Genomic DNA, 15,384 nt, shown 5'->3' with positions numbered 1-15,384 from the left:
CACAAGATGGCTGATAGATTTGGCACCACCGGAAACTCTGCTTCTATGATGTTATTTAAAGGGTGGAGGTTTGGTACCATTCGCCAAGACTATGATTGAGATAGTGGTGCTTGGTGCCACTTCCTTGTGGACTTCTGGTCTGAACAAAATTATGTGTATAAGCGGAATGTGTGGTACTTAATCCTGGGCACACTTCCTAATAATGTTTGCACCCCCATAAAGAAATAGCTCAGGGTAGAGTGGTGCGCCTTGCAGAGAGAGCTGTTGGCACAAAATGCTTGTATAATTGCAGCAAAATTGTTATGTTTAATTTGCTCATAATATCTCAGCCCAATATGTTTGTTTTGAATACAACAAAGGAGCTACAACATCTTGTGCGCCTATGGTAAGGGGCAAATCTTCAGTGGAAGGAACAGTTACAACAACCCCAGAAAATCTCTGCATGGCTGTTATTTTGGCTGACAAAGGAAACTTCGCTTAATTAATACAAGAATTGGTAGCCCCTGTGTTGACCAAAAACGACAATGTCCTGTCACCTATCTTCACTGCAACCTGTGGTTCCTCTGACTGATAGAACTGGGTACATCAGAGCACTGTGTGGGCTAGTCTATTGGGCAGTTGTATGTGTGCCTGAGAATGTGAAAGGGTTTCCTCCCAACACCATCACTCTTGTGCAGTGCGGTACTGTGCTTTGGACGAACACATTGTTGAGCAGGTGCTTGGAGGGCATTCAACTGTGGATAATGGGGCAACTGCTGCATCTCCGTTATAAGGGTCATCTGTTGGGGTGCATTTTGGGCATTTGCATTTGTGGGAATTGCATTTTTGCGGCTGCATCTGTGGCTGTGTGGGATATGTTATATTCTGGCATGAAGGGATGCCACCAGGGGCCACACTGTACTCCATTTCTGGTCCTACACTCTCGTGCAAAATGTCCCATTCTTCCACAAACCTAACACGGTCGTCCGAACCTGGGTCTTGCTCCTCCATAGCTGAATCCAGTTCCCCTACCTCTCTGAAATCCACCCCTTGCTTGTGGAAAATGCCCTACTTGTGGGTGATTCCCTCCTTGTGGAAGATACCCAACTCTGCCCCCCACCCTCTTGCTGGGAGATGTACCTTGGCTGCCCTTCAGGAATGCTTGTAATTACTGCTTTCATACTAAATTTTGCCAATTGCTTTTGTACTCATTTTGCTTCTGTGCTTGGTCAATTTTGCGTCTTTCCTTATCCTGTTTTGCTCTGCAATGGTGTACTATATGTGCTTGCATCTTGGCCCATCCTTTCGTCCCTTTCCCTACCACTTTTGATAATTCTGCCTTTACTGATTCAGGGAGTCTTTTCATTAGTATGTGGCCTATTTCTATCCCATGGTTATGTTTCTAACCGCCACATCTCCTGTATCTGCTGAATGCATTGTTTGGGATGCTCAATTGGTCTCATAGTGTGCACCAGGAAAGACTGCATGTCTGATGTATCTGGGTACATTTCTCGGCAGTTATAGAATGGCATGTGTAAAACATATTTGTACTCGCTTATAAAATACTCCCACTTAATAATCTTATCTGGAGCACTGGTTATGACAGATAAAATTCTTAAGTGGGAGTATTTTATAAGCAAGTACAAATATGTTTTAACTGGAAATCAGAAATGTTTTTTAAAATAATTCCTTTGTACCTAGTTATTCATATAATATGGGATTTATAATACACCTACACACAAGTGTTTCAAGGCGTGACGAAGCAAGGGAGGGAAGACAGACAATGATCTTACTAGGTCAGGTGACATTGAGATCGTGCAGGGGAAGGGGAAAGGTCTGGGGAGGCAGTGCAGTACATGGGATCGGCAGTTAAAACAATAAATAGAATAAAAGCAATAAATAATAAGTGCAGCCAGGTAGTGGCAAGTGTAGAGATCTGGTGTCAAGTTCTGGTAGTGGACTGTAGGGATACAGAAAACAGTCCCCGATTGCGGGGGTTGCCAGGGAGGCAGTGCAGGTGTGCAACTTGTGGGGGAGGGGATCTAGGCCTGAGATCAAAGGGTAGCCAGGTGACCAGTGCAGTTTCAGTCAGGAGTTCAGCAGGGGAGAGCAGGAGAAGAAAGCAGGAACAAAGAGGAAGGTCTGGAGTTGCTTTTGGAACCAGAGATGGTTCTCCAAGGTTCAGGGAGGCAGTACCAGAGGGAGGCCCCAGCTGAATAAAAGAGATCTACCACCAGCTCTTTGCGTGGAGAAGCGACTGACCCCAAGGGAGTTGGAGGCGCATGAGTGAAGAGCTTCAAGAAGGAAGATATTTAGGAAGAGCGAGTTGAAGGTATTGAGGCCCCGGCCTGCCCCCAGAAGGCCTTGTGGACAATGCAGAGGGTTTTGAACTTAATCCTCGCAGCCACTAGGAGCCAGTGCAGAGATTTCAGTCCTGGAGAGAAACGAACCCTGGGCTGGTGGCCAAGGACAAGTCTTGCAGGCCTGCTCTGGGTGAGTTGCAGAGGGCGGAGAGTAGAAGCAGGAAGTTTTAGAAAGAGGCTGTTGCAGTAGTCCAGCCTACAGAGAACCAGAGCTCTGGAGACAGTGAGCTTCTGGGGGAAGGAGAGGAAAGGAATAAAACCTCTGAGGAGGTGCAACTGGTAGTGTGACTTCTTAGAGACGTCAGAGATGTGAGGAGAGAAGGAGAGTGTGGAGTTGAAGATGACCCTGATGTTTTTAGCCTCACAGGTAGGAGCAGGAAGAGGGCCAGGAGAGGCTGGCCAGAGAGTGACAGGAAAGGAGGGATCAGGTGTGCGGATGAGCAGGATATCCGTCTTACTGGCATTACGGCAGAGGTCATTGGCAACACACCACTCCTGGATAGCAGACAGTCAGGGATGAGAGAAGAGGTGGCAGAAGGGAGCCTGAAAATGAGTTCAGCGTCATCCGCATAGCACTGAAAATTGGGGCAGAGAGCGGCAATGCCGTGGGAAAGAAGTGCCAGGTACATTAAAAGATACATGTTTACTTCTTCCAATTAGGCAGTAATAATAGGAGATTCCTCCTGTGTTACCAAGTACACGACTGGTCCAAACATATGCATGGAGCCATGGGGGTGAAAGCAGGAGCACAAGATCCTGTGCGTCTGTTTCCTATTTTTTTGTTGGGAGTATTTTTACTCCCTGTTTTTACTTTTTAGGAGCATTTGCCTATTTCTAGTGAGTAATAGTGGCTGATACACCCCTTCTCTGTAGCACTACTCATAACCAAAGTGCGTCTGCTTGCTCACTGAATAATGGAGCGAGCAAACTTTTCATGTCCCCCTCTTTACAGCCAGGGTAATCCCTGCTGGCTGTTTCTTGAGGGCATAGATCCACTTGCCTGCCCCTGCTGTGAGGGATGGCAAGCTGTTCATTACATTTTCCTTATCAGTATTTGGCCAAGGTATGTACTGAGGGCCACCCCCCTTGACCTTTCTGTAATAGGGGGAACTGTGTCCCCTGCATCTGTAGCTGCAACCTTTCCTCTTCCTTATTACTACAGCTATTTTGGTGGGCCTTTTACTAAGCTGCCTTGCTCATGATGGTATCCGATCTCTGCTCTCCCTGGGCCATAATCACTACGCCTGTCTTCCCCAAAACCTTGTCCCCTGCATCTTCTGTGGCACATCCACCATCATCGCTGTATGCATGGGTGTCACCACACATTGAGTTGCTATCTACTACTTCTACAGTAGGGGGGTGTGTGATAGGTTTACTGTCAAGTTTAAAACTAATCATTTCTGATGTCCACTTATTTGTTGCTACTGCTGTGCACTGCACCGCCCTCCTCTTACTAGTTCCTATTCTGCACATGTGTTTTAGCAAAGTTTCTATAATTTGACACAGTAGACCACCAGGTGCTTACGGACAGCCTACATCGGCACAAGCAAACTTGTCCTATGCTGGTTCAAGTCCTCCCTTGACAACCGCCAGCAGTTTGCTCAGATGGACTCCTAGAATGCCTCATCAAGGGTCTAGGCAGATATGTCCACATCACCATGGCCCTCATCAGCCTTCACTGGCTTCTACTGCATGCACTAATCACCTTCAAGTCTTGCTGCATCATCTATAAGGCAGTCGCCCAGCTACCTTGCAGAGAAATGCAGCATCTCTGGTGGACAGCGCACCACCAGAAGCCAGGACGCATGTAGACTTGAAATCCACTGCTGCAAAAAAGTGAAAGGACCAGAAAGCAAGCCTCCTCTGCCTATGCCCCAAGTCTATGGAACCTCCTCGATGTCAGCATCAGCCCCCCCCAAATTCATAAAAGGAGTTAAACACAACTCTTCAAGGAATCTCTCCTTAACACTGAGGTCATCACATTGCCCCTCGCGCCCCAGACTCCTTAGATGCTGCCTTCCCCTCTCATCCCCAGTACAGCTGTACCCCTCTGTATCCTACCCACAAACACCTGCTGTATAGCCATTCTGTTACCTCTAAAAAGCACTGTTATGCATCTGCATTGTTGTTACCTCTGTAAGGTGCTCCGTTGCTTCTTGAAGCTCAGTCTGTGCTGAATAAATACCATAGTAATAAAAGTCCCATCCCACCCTACTAAAAATCTCCCAACACTCTCCCAGCAGCGTTGCATATTCAAAAACCTCTGTGTCCCAACAATAACCCAATTTGCAAAAAATCCAATCATAAACTGGTTTTCCTTTTCAAAGGTGCGTGTCCACACACAAACATAGCTCCTCTTAGTGACACATTCCTCAGATCTGCCAAATCAACCATATCAACACAAAAACCTCCAAATACCCCAATCTAATACAAAACAACCAAAACCTCGACATTTACCACTCCAAAATGTCAACTAATATTTACAATATCTTCCTCCAGTGCCTCCCGCAGGAGGACAGAGGGATCCCCTTTTCCCCTTGCAAGAGGAGATCCTGCATCAATTCACAACTCTATTCTACTTATGACATCATCTTTCCCCAAAATGGAGGAAGTTCCTTCAACATCTCATTAAAACCGCATGTAATACTACCCTGCGCCATCTTTAATAACCAATTTGAACACAACATCCACAATACTGTATTTTCATGCAAGAGTGCACTTGTGTGATATGAACGCTCTGAGTCCCCTCTATAATGAGTCTGCCTCCTACTGTTGCACATAAACTGGTCTCTGAAGGCCAGCACTGCGCCTCCATGGTGTGTGGGCGGAGCCCCCAGCCCTCAGGGCCTCCAAATGTAAAAGTGCAGTGCCCAAGGTAATCCACACAAAAGTACTCGAAAATGGAGTGCACAGCTTGCAAGAAAAAACTGCTTTTTATTTGCAAATAGGGCTGGGAGAATGTCAGACAGCTCTGTGAAACTGAACTGCGAACCAACTCAACACACCCGTTCCGGGCCACAATATTTAACTTGGAAAACTGCAAATTAACATATTCTCTTAAGGCAATATTACTTCTAACATTTCAATTGGCTGTTCATCATCAAGCCCCTAAAGAACACTATGGGGCTCATTAGGAGGGAGCTGATCCAGAAAAGAAATGCTGTGAAAAACAGCAGTACTACAGGCTGGCATTTTATTGTAACGGCTCACTCTGAGTCTGTGGTTGGGGGCAGTGAACTACCTGCAGGGAGTTCAGGCCCCTACCGACAGAGTAATCACTGGCACTGTTAACAATGGTGCTGGTGCTACAGTAGTTCCCATCCCCGGCACCCATAATATCCCAGTAATACCGGGATATTGGGTGTCGGTAAGGCGAGTCAGCCGGTAACACGGGTTACTGGCAGACTCATAATGAGGTGCTGTGTATTTGGCATTGTGATTGGGGGTTTCCCTTCTCGTAACCTTTAGAAATCCCACCCATCAAACATGACATTTAATAGTCAGCTGAAAAAGTCATGCTCCCAATAGTTGGCACTCTTCATGGTACAATTGATTAAAAAAAAAAGCTCTGGCCTAATTGGAGTGCAACACCTGTGACAGAGCGGGCTGTAGTATCGCACCGAAACGGACTAATGGTGTAATAAGTGAGTTCAAAACTTTGACGCATCCAATGGAACACCACAATCTCTTCCGCATCATTGGCCTCCTCTTCACCCCCCTCCCCACCCCCTGTACTTGCAACTCCCGTCTCATGACATGATGCCAACTGTGGATGTGACCTTCTAGTGTTTTTCTCACAATGAATAGCTGAATGAAAAAAAAACATGTGCGGCCCTACTCCTGGAAATTAATTTTTTCTATTTATTTGTTTTGCCAAATCACTTTTAATTCCAGACCAAATGCTCTGCTCTCTGTTGGGGTGCTGTGTTCACATCTTCATTTTGGCCAACGCGCTGTCTGGGCCTGTGCATGTATTTCACTGTGTCCTTCAAAACCATTATGCATTCATGTGTTTTTCCTCAGGGAAGGCACCTGCTGTCTCCAGCCCCATTTCAGGCCCCTGATAAATGTCTCCTTTGCAACAATCAGCTGAACACTGTTTGGCATCTCTTTACAGCCTGGCCATGGCTGCTTGGAGCCTTCTGCCCATCAGTAACACAACAATTCAACTAAATGTCCATAGCTCAAAAATGCAGCCTACCACACTGGAATGGCAAAATCTGCAGCCTTTAACAATGGTGTATTTCAACATAGCAGACGTGTTGCTCAATACAACTAAGAGCTTCATTTACTACAGCTCAAGTTACACAATCCAAACTATTTACCTCTATCTAATAATATAAGTGTGGTGAAAAGAATGCAAAGAAGTGTGTTGCTGCATGTGTGTTTTTCTCTGCAGCACACAGCTTGAAGTGGGCAAAACAATATCTACTCTAACTACAATGTTACACCATGCAAAACACATGGCCCCTAAGTCACTATCAAGGGTCTGAGGCCTGTATAAAGGAGTTTTTTTCTAATCCTGTATTTGCACACTCTTTTAGGACTTTGGACTTGCGTGTTTACACTAATAGCCACTTTAGTACTGAACTGCTAGTATTGTAGCGTACAGTAGCCGCTTTGCCCACCTCCATACTCACTGGTGAGTCTATGGTGACCTCTTGCCACAATTGTGAGGCAATGTAAAGCCAATCAATGTACCTGGGGGTCACAAGAGATCAGCAAGGGGTCACTAACTACGCCCATGCCATGCAGCAGCAAACCTTTCCCCAACACCCACCTTGGTGGAGCCCTCACAGCCTTACCATGAACTAACTTTCCATGCTGTAGATTTTAAACAACACCTGCAGTGCCCCTGAAATGGGGGACAGAGTGAGGGGAACCCCTGGGACTAATGGGAGGTTTTTGTAGTCTTTCCTCCCAGGGCCCTGGGATTGACTAGGATCGGCCCGCGCACTTAAGCCCATCCTGGATTGCCCATCCCTACCTAACTGCCACTCACCCCATGCACAGTGAATGATCACCCAGAGCAGGGGAGCCAGCGAGCTCAGCTGAGCTTGGGAAAGCGTGCGGCTAGCTGGTGGTAATTAAGCGAAAACAACAAAGTGAGAAGACAGAACTCTTACATATGCACAGGTCACGTGCCCTTCCGGTGTGTGGAACAGCACGTGGGAGGTGAGCTCGAGCCGGGCCTGGGCAGATTTGCAACTGTGTCTGTTGCACCGGGTCTCAACAGCAGTCCACACCACTGCCATGCTTGCTTAAACAACTGGAACTGCAGGCTCCAGCAGCACCCAATGTTGGCCACACAAGGGCCTGCAGCCCAAAAGGAAGTCATTTATTTCAGGATGAGGAGAGTGGCATACCGGAGAAAACTACCAGAATTCCAGACGACCACTAAAGCCCACCACACGATGCTCCTTCTTCTGGGAACTAAAAAGGGCTGCTCTTACAAGTGTATTGGGTTCTCTAATTCAAAAAAAATAAAATTCATTTCAATGTACAGTTTATTTCGTAGAAATGTTTGAAATTCCGAACGTTGGCAGTTGTACACAGAAAGATTATACGATACGCTGGTGGAGAACACATTGAAAAGCAAAACACTGTAAACAAATAACATACCCATTATGGCTATATACTCAACGTGGCGAAGCACGAACAGCGTGCACACTTAATTGTGCATTTGTGTAGTCGGTTTGCACTGTAAAGTGTTAACCCAACTTTCTGGGCTTCACCTTGGCATCCCCTCTGTTCTCGAGGCCGTTCCTATTTTGCGGAATTCTTTTTTTTTTAATTATAAAATCTCCCTTACTCGGAATGTAGCAGTAATAAAAAAAAAAAGTTATTAATATAATTACCACCATTTTCTCTGCTCTGCCAAATCACACGTTTGGTGGGAAATAAGAGAAATGGGCCTCATTACAAGTCTGGCGGTAAAAAAAAAAAAAAAAGGTGCAGGTAGCAACATACTGGCACCCTTTCCGGACCGCCAGACTACGAGAATGTCTGCAGGGACCGAGGCTCCCGGAAAGTCTGACCTGCCGGCATGGTTTCCACAGGATCACTGGCACCGTTGGTGCCAGTCCACGGGAATGGGGATTTACAATTCCCGCCGCCTGACATCTCGGGCCGGCGGGATTTGTAATATCCCAGTGGCACCTGTACATCAGGCAGTGGAAACAGTGTTACGAGGTCGGCGGGTTACCACCAACCTCGTAATGAGGGCCAATATTTCCAGTACATGGATGGAGGTGTTTTTTGCCAGAATAACGGATGAATTATCACTGTTGGAATTACTGCCAGAGGTAATTCCTCCAATGGGTTTTATGGGACTCCAAAAGGGGGAATAACACAAGCAATGGCAGAAACGGTACTCGAGTCCGGCTGATTTAGCACACTAATAACATGGTCCAATCGGCCTCATTGCAAGTACATTGGTGCAGGTAAAAGCGGTAGTGAATCCGTGATTGCCGGAGTAGCACCACCATGCAACAGGTTTGGTGATGAGGTGGAGGATTTTCCTTCAGCAAACATTTGGAGGGAAATCTGCCACCTTACCACCAGAAATTGGCAGAATTACCGCCAGTGGTAATTCTGCCGAAATCACCAGACTCCTACGGACTCCAAAAATGGGGATTTACACCGCCCTACCACCACTTGTAATCCTGTGGTAAATCTGTAGGACCAAGTGGCAGTAACAGTAATTCTGTTTGGCGTATTTGGGCAGATTTACCATTGAAATGCCGCCAAACTTACAATGAGGCGCAATATCTCTTTTTGACCTAATCCAGAAGTAGAACGCCGTCAACATGGGCTGGGTCAGAAACCAGGCACAGCGTATGCACACGCTATATAGGCATAGACTAGTGTTCTGTGGAGAGTAAGGTAGGGTGCTGTCGCTAACAGAATACCCATGTGCACAGCGCAAATTGAGGCACAGGCAAGTAGGGCTGTGCATCGGGGCCAGGAAGAGACTGTTTCAGGCATAGTCCAGCAGAATAAAACCGTCTTCAAGGCATGACCAGGAACAGAGCGCACCCATGTTTCCTGCAGAGTAAGAAGAGTGCCTTTTAGAACCACATACAACATAAATGTATTTACTTAAAAGCAAGGCACAGAACACAAACACGTTTCCCGTCAAATCAAAGTAAATATTTAAGCTCGTATTTCAATCACAGCAAGTCTCAAAATGAAGCATTCTAGAAATGGAATAAGCTTGTACTGGCAGTTGCTTGCACAAATAGCCAGACGTTTGATACCAAAGACCCTGAACGGCATGCAGTGAAGCAGCCATGACATCAGCAACACCCTAATATGGCCGCTCACAAGTAGGGGTTCTAGCAAAAGTTACAATGCATGCAGGACCAGCAAGTGACGTAAGCATTTACCATTCTAGAAAAAGGATTCCAGCTTTTGGCATAGCAAAAGGTTATGCAAACCAACTTGGGATAAAGTCAAAGGAACTCCTAAATCGTCTGTCACTCACCTTACAGCTCATCAGAGGAGGGAAGCTTTTCTAGACCGGACAAAGGCACCTAGTACCAGTGAAACAAAAACAAGAAAAACACTTGGATACATAAATTATGCAAAAACAGAAAAGGAATTCTGTGTAACTTCCCATTTTTTACAGTAAAAAACTGGGTAAAAAAGACAAACCTTCTCTTTAACATGCATTAGAAAATGTGTATTGCCATGGTCAACTACGTACCACACAGTGCGCTCTGTAGGATTTACTCAACGTACATGTCCCGAAGGCATGTGTATACAAACTCACTCGGGGCATCTCCGTTTTTTATTTAAAGCTTCCATAACTCCAAGTAAATCCTGTCCAGATTTTAAGGCTTCGTCAAACAATTCTGAAAGATTTATTTGAACAATTATACACATTTTGGTCAGTTTGTGACTTTGGCTTGCACAGTCAAAAAAGGGAAAACACCACCAGTTCCATCATGCATTTAAATGCTCAATCTTTATATAAACTGATTTGGCTGGACTTCCTGAAGCTCCAATTGAGATTCTTCTCAGTGGAAACGTGTACATCCACAGCTTTTTCATGTTTTATTGTTGATGGAGTTCTCCCAAAAATAGAGATGCAGAAGGATGTGTATTGTGAGCAGTGTATATTTTCTATTACCCGACCATCGATTACCACAGATGCGTTTCCCCTCATCCTTTTTATTCACTATCAGCATTGAGGCTGCCTGGTATATGCACACTATAGCAGCATGACTGGAAGTTGTTGAGGCACACCGCAAGATTCGTTTGTATCATCACGCTAAGGTTAAAAAAAAAAAAAGAAAAAAAAACACAAAATACAATCTCTTTTCCCGGCGGGGAGTATTTATTTATTTTTCCATTTCATTTTTAAAGCATCCAGGCATAAGATTTAAAATATGCTTTTCAACCAGTCAGGCACAGAATACAAATGTGTTGCAGTGACAGGAAAGGTCAAAATATTATTGTACATTTGAGGCATAGGTAACAGTGTGTTTCCAGCATAGCCACATACCAAACACTGATTTTATTTTGAGCTCAACATAGCACTTAAGAATAGGATTGAAGGCACAAAATACAAGTGTCTTTCACGATACAGCGTAAAGTTAGGCCATGTGCTTTTTTTTTTGTAGAAGGCGTATCCAGCTTTCCACTGTCATTTGGACACACCCCATGTGGCTGATAACAGCCTAAAGACAGTAGGGTCTGCAAAGTCCTTCAGCGTACCTACTCTCTGCAAAGCATAGGGTCCATCTTCGAGGATTTTGGGCCCCAGGGCACAGACGCCTTTGGGCTGCCCAAACCAAAACCATTAATGGATCCAGAATCTCAGGTCGATCCTTGTTCGCGATCACAAACCATACCTGTTTATGCTGCCCCATGAGCAATCAAAGTGAACATGGGTACCCCCTTACACCATTCCTTCTGGAATCAGAATAATAAAGAAGTGGCATTTGCAGGGCAACATTAGCAGTCCAGAGTGAGGGTTCTTGTGTTGTAGCATAGGTATAGAACACTTAATAATAGCAACCAAAAGGAAGGTAGACGGATTGCTGTACAAAGGCAGGACACAGATCAGCAGCCATATAAAAAAAAAAAAAAAAGTACACATACACTTGCATAGACAGAAGGGTTAGCAGCCTCACAGAATGCAAAAGTGCTCAATCGACAGATTGGAAGCAATGGGGAAGGTACACCTACTATATCATAGCCCGTGCAAACAGATTAGGAGCTACCAGGACGGTCCATCATCTATGAAGACATTGACGGGGATTAGAAGAGGGCCTTGTTCTTAAAGTGGTGACGCCATTGAGCTAAGTAACAATTGATTTTGGGCATCATTACAAGTATTGTGGTGCAGTAAAAACAGCAGAAAAGTGATTGTGATTCCACTAAACACACTAAAGGTTAGGAGGTAAAGTTGAGGACGTAACTCCAGCTTTTTGCAGTTCCATGTAATAATGTTGCCACAAAAATCTCGCCATGCAAAAATCTTGCCGAAAAATTGCCGTTTTTTGTGGCGACATTATTACATGGAACATGCGGGGGACACCCCCGCAACCCCTAAACTTTTTTTTTTTTAATCTTTTTGCCACTGTCCCGATATATATGGTCACCCAATATATTATCGCTGCAACCTTTTCCCGGCGATATTATTTACGGCGACCATTTATATGGAGATAATATTACCCGATACCCTTTTTGCTAACAGTAAATCCTCCACTTTCCCTCCAAAATGCTCCAGATTTACTGTGTGTTAATATAGCTCAAAATAACTTGACTACAACTCCCCATGGAGATGGGGTCTACAAAGGGGAATATACATTGCCTTTCCACCACTCATGATCCCGTGGTAATGCCGCTGACTGAGTGGCGGTAACAGTGTTTTGTGGTAATTCCGCTGATGTACTGGCGGATTACCACCAAACTCGTGATGAGGCCCTCTGTGTTGTGCAATATATCAATGATCACGATCATTACATGGGCGGGAAAACAACAAGTGGTTAAACCAGGAGTGAGGATTTCTTTTGAACAGTGCACTCTGAACTAAATATCCCTAAGGGGCTGACATTATTGGAGTACATAGGGACTGGCAGTTTTTTACAGGTTAGGTAATGCCTGATTAAATGAGTTGGCCAGCATCACATACTTTGGTTCAGTGCTTAATTTGTAAAAAGAATAAGTGCCAGGGCCCACATGTTTTCTAGTACACCTCTGACACATCGTGGCAGGCAGCTACACACTCACTGTTGCCACCGTGCACAGCTGCTCACAACAGTGTCAGCATATTTGGAGTTAAAACTGCAACTTCCAGCAGCTCATTAGATACCAATCAACATAAAATAATTAAACTTACTACTTGTGTCTTGAGACAAGATAAATGTCTAGGCGCTTCTTTAAACACATCATCGTTAAGATTTTGCTCTGATGCTATAGTTGGAAAGTGGAACATGTAGGCCACCTGTGCACAGAGGGAAGAGTTTCCTCCTCTGGTAAAATGAGGAATAAATTCAGGAAGAACCTGTTCTGATGTGATGAATTTGCCTGCCAGACACTGCCGCAAGATGATCGTGTATATTTTGGGACTCATGATAGGCACTCCTCTTTGGAAGTGGCCTTCAGCCTGGCCCTGCCCCTGTGTCAGTGTTGTCAGATGGTGACTGTCATGTTATCACCCCACCCTCGTTCCGCAGTGCTGGTGATTGTTGCAATAGCATACCTACACCAAAGTCATGCAGGCTGACTGGAGCAGCGTGTGGGAATGGTCAGCGTGAGCACCTTCCAACTCATTATGTTATCCATCAAAAAGGACAACTAGCACTGTCCGGCCCACCTGGGACAGCACAGGATGAAGGGACCACGAACAGTGCACCCTGTTATTGATTGTTGTGTGAATACAAATGACTGACAGTTAAATACAGTCGCTAAAAAAAACACATCATAATCAGACTGTAGTGTGAGACAATAAGGGCCAGGGCTGAGCCCTGGCAAACACTCCCACACATTAAACACTGCTTTGGTTAAAAGGTAAAGCTGGGATATTTCGAAAGTCTAATTTCTGCACTTCACCAAGTTGATTTCCCTTTATTGCATAGTGAGGTGCAATTGTTTGCTAATGTTTGACTTTCATGAACTAAAATAATACCGGTGTTATAGACAGGACAAATTTAACAAAACACACAACCCGAAGTGAGAATATATTTATAAATAAACAACTACTGGCACATGTTACGCAAAAGGAACATTCCCTCTGACCCCTCCATCACCAAAGGAAGAATACAAGTTCCAGAATACGAGCATAAAAAAGAAATCTCATCTGGGTTTTACTGCGGCATTTTACAGCATGAAATATACCCAACACATAGAATTGAAGATTGTTATTTAAATGTTCTTTAAGAAGTGTTTTGTGTAACACTTCTTAAAGAACATTTAAGAAGTGTTACACAAAATAAAACTTTTTTGCGTTCACTAATCGCACCCGAAAATAAGATAATAGGCTTGCCAGAGGCCTGCTATTTCTGGTTGCGTCTCTTCTACGCAAATTCCCTCCATGAAAAGAAAGAGGAGGCAATGGGTTTAGCAATGCCACCGGCATGTGAGCAGGCAAAGCCTTTCAGCACAGTAAGCGACTGTTACACAAGGCAATGTGTCCAGGATCAGTATCCTGGAGTGGCAGAGCTGAGATTGAGCCTCACCTCTTTTCTTACACAGTCCAGTGCTCTTCATTGGGGGTACTGTGCAGCTTTACAACCCTCGTTTGAGGGGAACATGGCTCCACGCCTTCACCACAATGATGCTATGTTAGATGTTATACATACTATGTTGTGTAGCACAGTAGGTGTTACTATCACCAGAGTATATACTCACTTAAGATTCTCTCGGGAGAGATGAACGCCTGAGTTGGTTACTGTGATCTGGCCTAAGAACACAGATCTATGCGATAAGTGCTTGACACACTGACCTACCTTCTGAGCTATTATGGCACTCAGATCAATATGGCAATAGCAACCGATCCAGCATGCCGGATTGGGCGGTAATAGCCTGGTGCTCTTACCACCCACCCAATCTGGCAGGCCGGATCGGGTGTTCTTGCCATTAGCACCCCAGGTTTCTAATATGGAAAGCCAGGGTGCTGACAGCATTGTATTTACGCCACATTCAAAGAAAATACTGACTTAAAATGGCCACTGTGGAACTCTATGTGGAAACTCGCTTCCATTTCCACCGCAGCCCAGAATGGAGGCAGGAGCAGCAGTGGACAAAATAAGGCGAGCGGGGTAGAGAGGGCGGGAAGGGCAGGACAACACAGTGACCGGAGGGGAGGGTGTGGGGTAAGATGTCGGGCGGAGAAGCAGCCACTAGGCTGCTTGGAACGCAGGCGAGATCATGGGATTCAGCCCATGTTTCGGGCAACCCGATTGGTTGGCTCCCCCGCCCCAGGTGTTGATACGTATTTCAACTTTAAACACCGCTGCCAAATTGATGTACTGCAGCCAATGAAAATGTGGTTAGCAACATCATTAAAGATGCTTGACATGATGTGATCAGTGCTATTGTACACAGAGATCTGTGGCCCAGCATGTGAGTAAAAGATCATGTTGGCTGTCTGTCAAACAGAAAAACACCCCGCCCTCCACCCCCCAGTGATTTATTTTTCCCCCCAATGCCTCAAAACGTCATTGACAAAGTGAGCATATTGAAGAACTGCCTGGCCCTGTGCCTGATGCAACACAGCTCAAGAGGTTGCAAGGGGCTGGGTAGCTTGCTAAACCAAAAAAAACCTCTAATGCTCCTCATTTCAACAAGTATCCCCAGCAACAGTCGATGGTGAAAGAAATGGCACATGTTGGCAACGGGAAGTTAGTGACTGGCCTTTCAAGGGCAATTTCCTGCTTACAAAACCAACCCAGGCCATCTGCCTATGCCGGCGTTCAATGACTGAAGGACAGCAGTGCTGTGCTTGTGGTCCCACCTCAAAGGATTGACAGCACTATCATAAACCTACTGTGCCCTGACCTGTGAGAGCTCACACAAACGACGACCGGGA

Source organism: Ambystoma mexicanum, chromosome 7p, assembly GCF_040938575.1.
Source record: "Ambystoma mexicanum isolate Mex_15411 chromosome 7p, UKY_AmexF1_1, whole genome shotgun sequence".
NCBI classification, from domain to species: Eukaryota; Metazoa; Chordata; class Amphibia; order Caudata; family Ambystomatidae; genus Ambystoma; species Ambystoma mexicanum.
Note: the sequence above shows the minus strand (reverse complement) of the source record.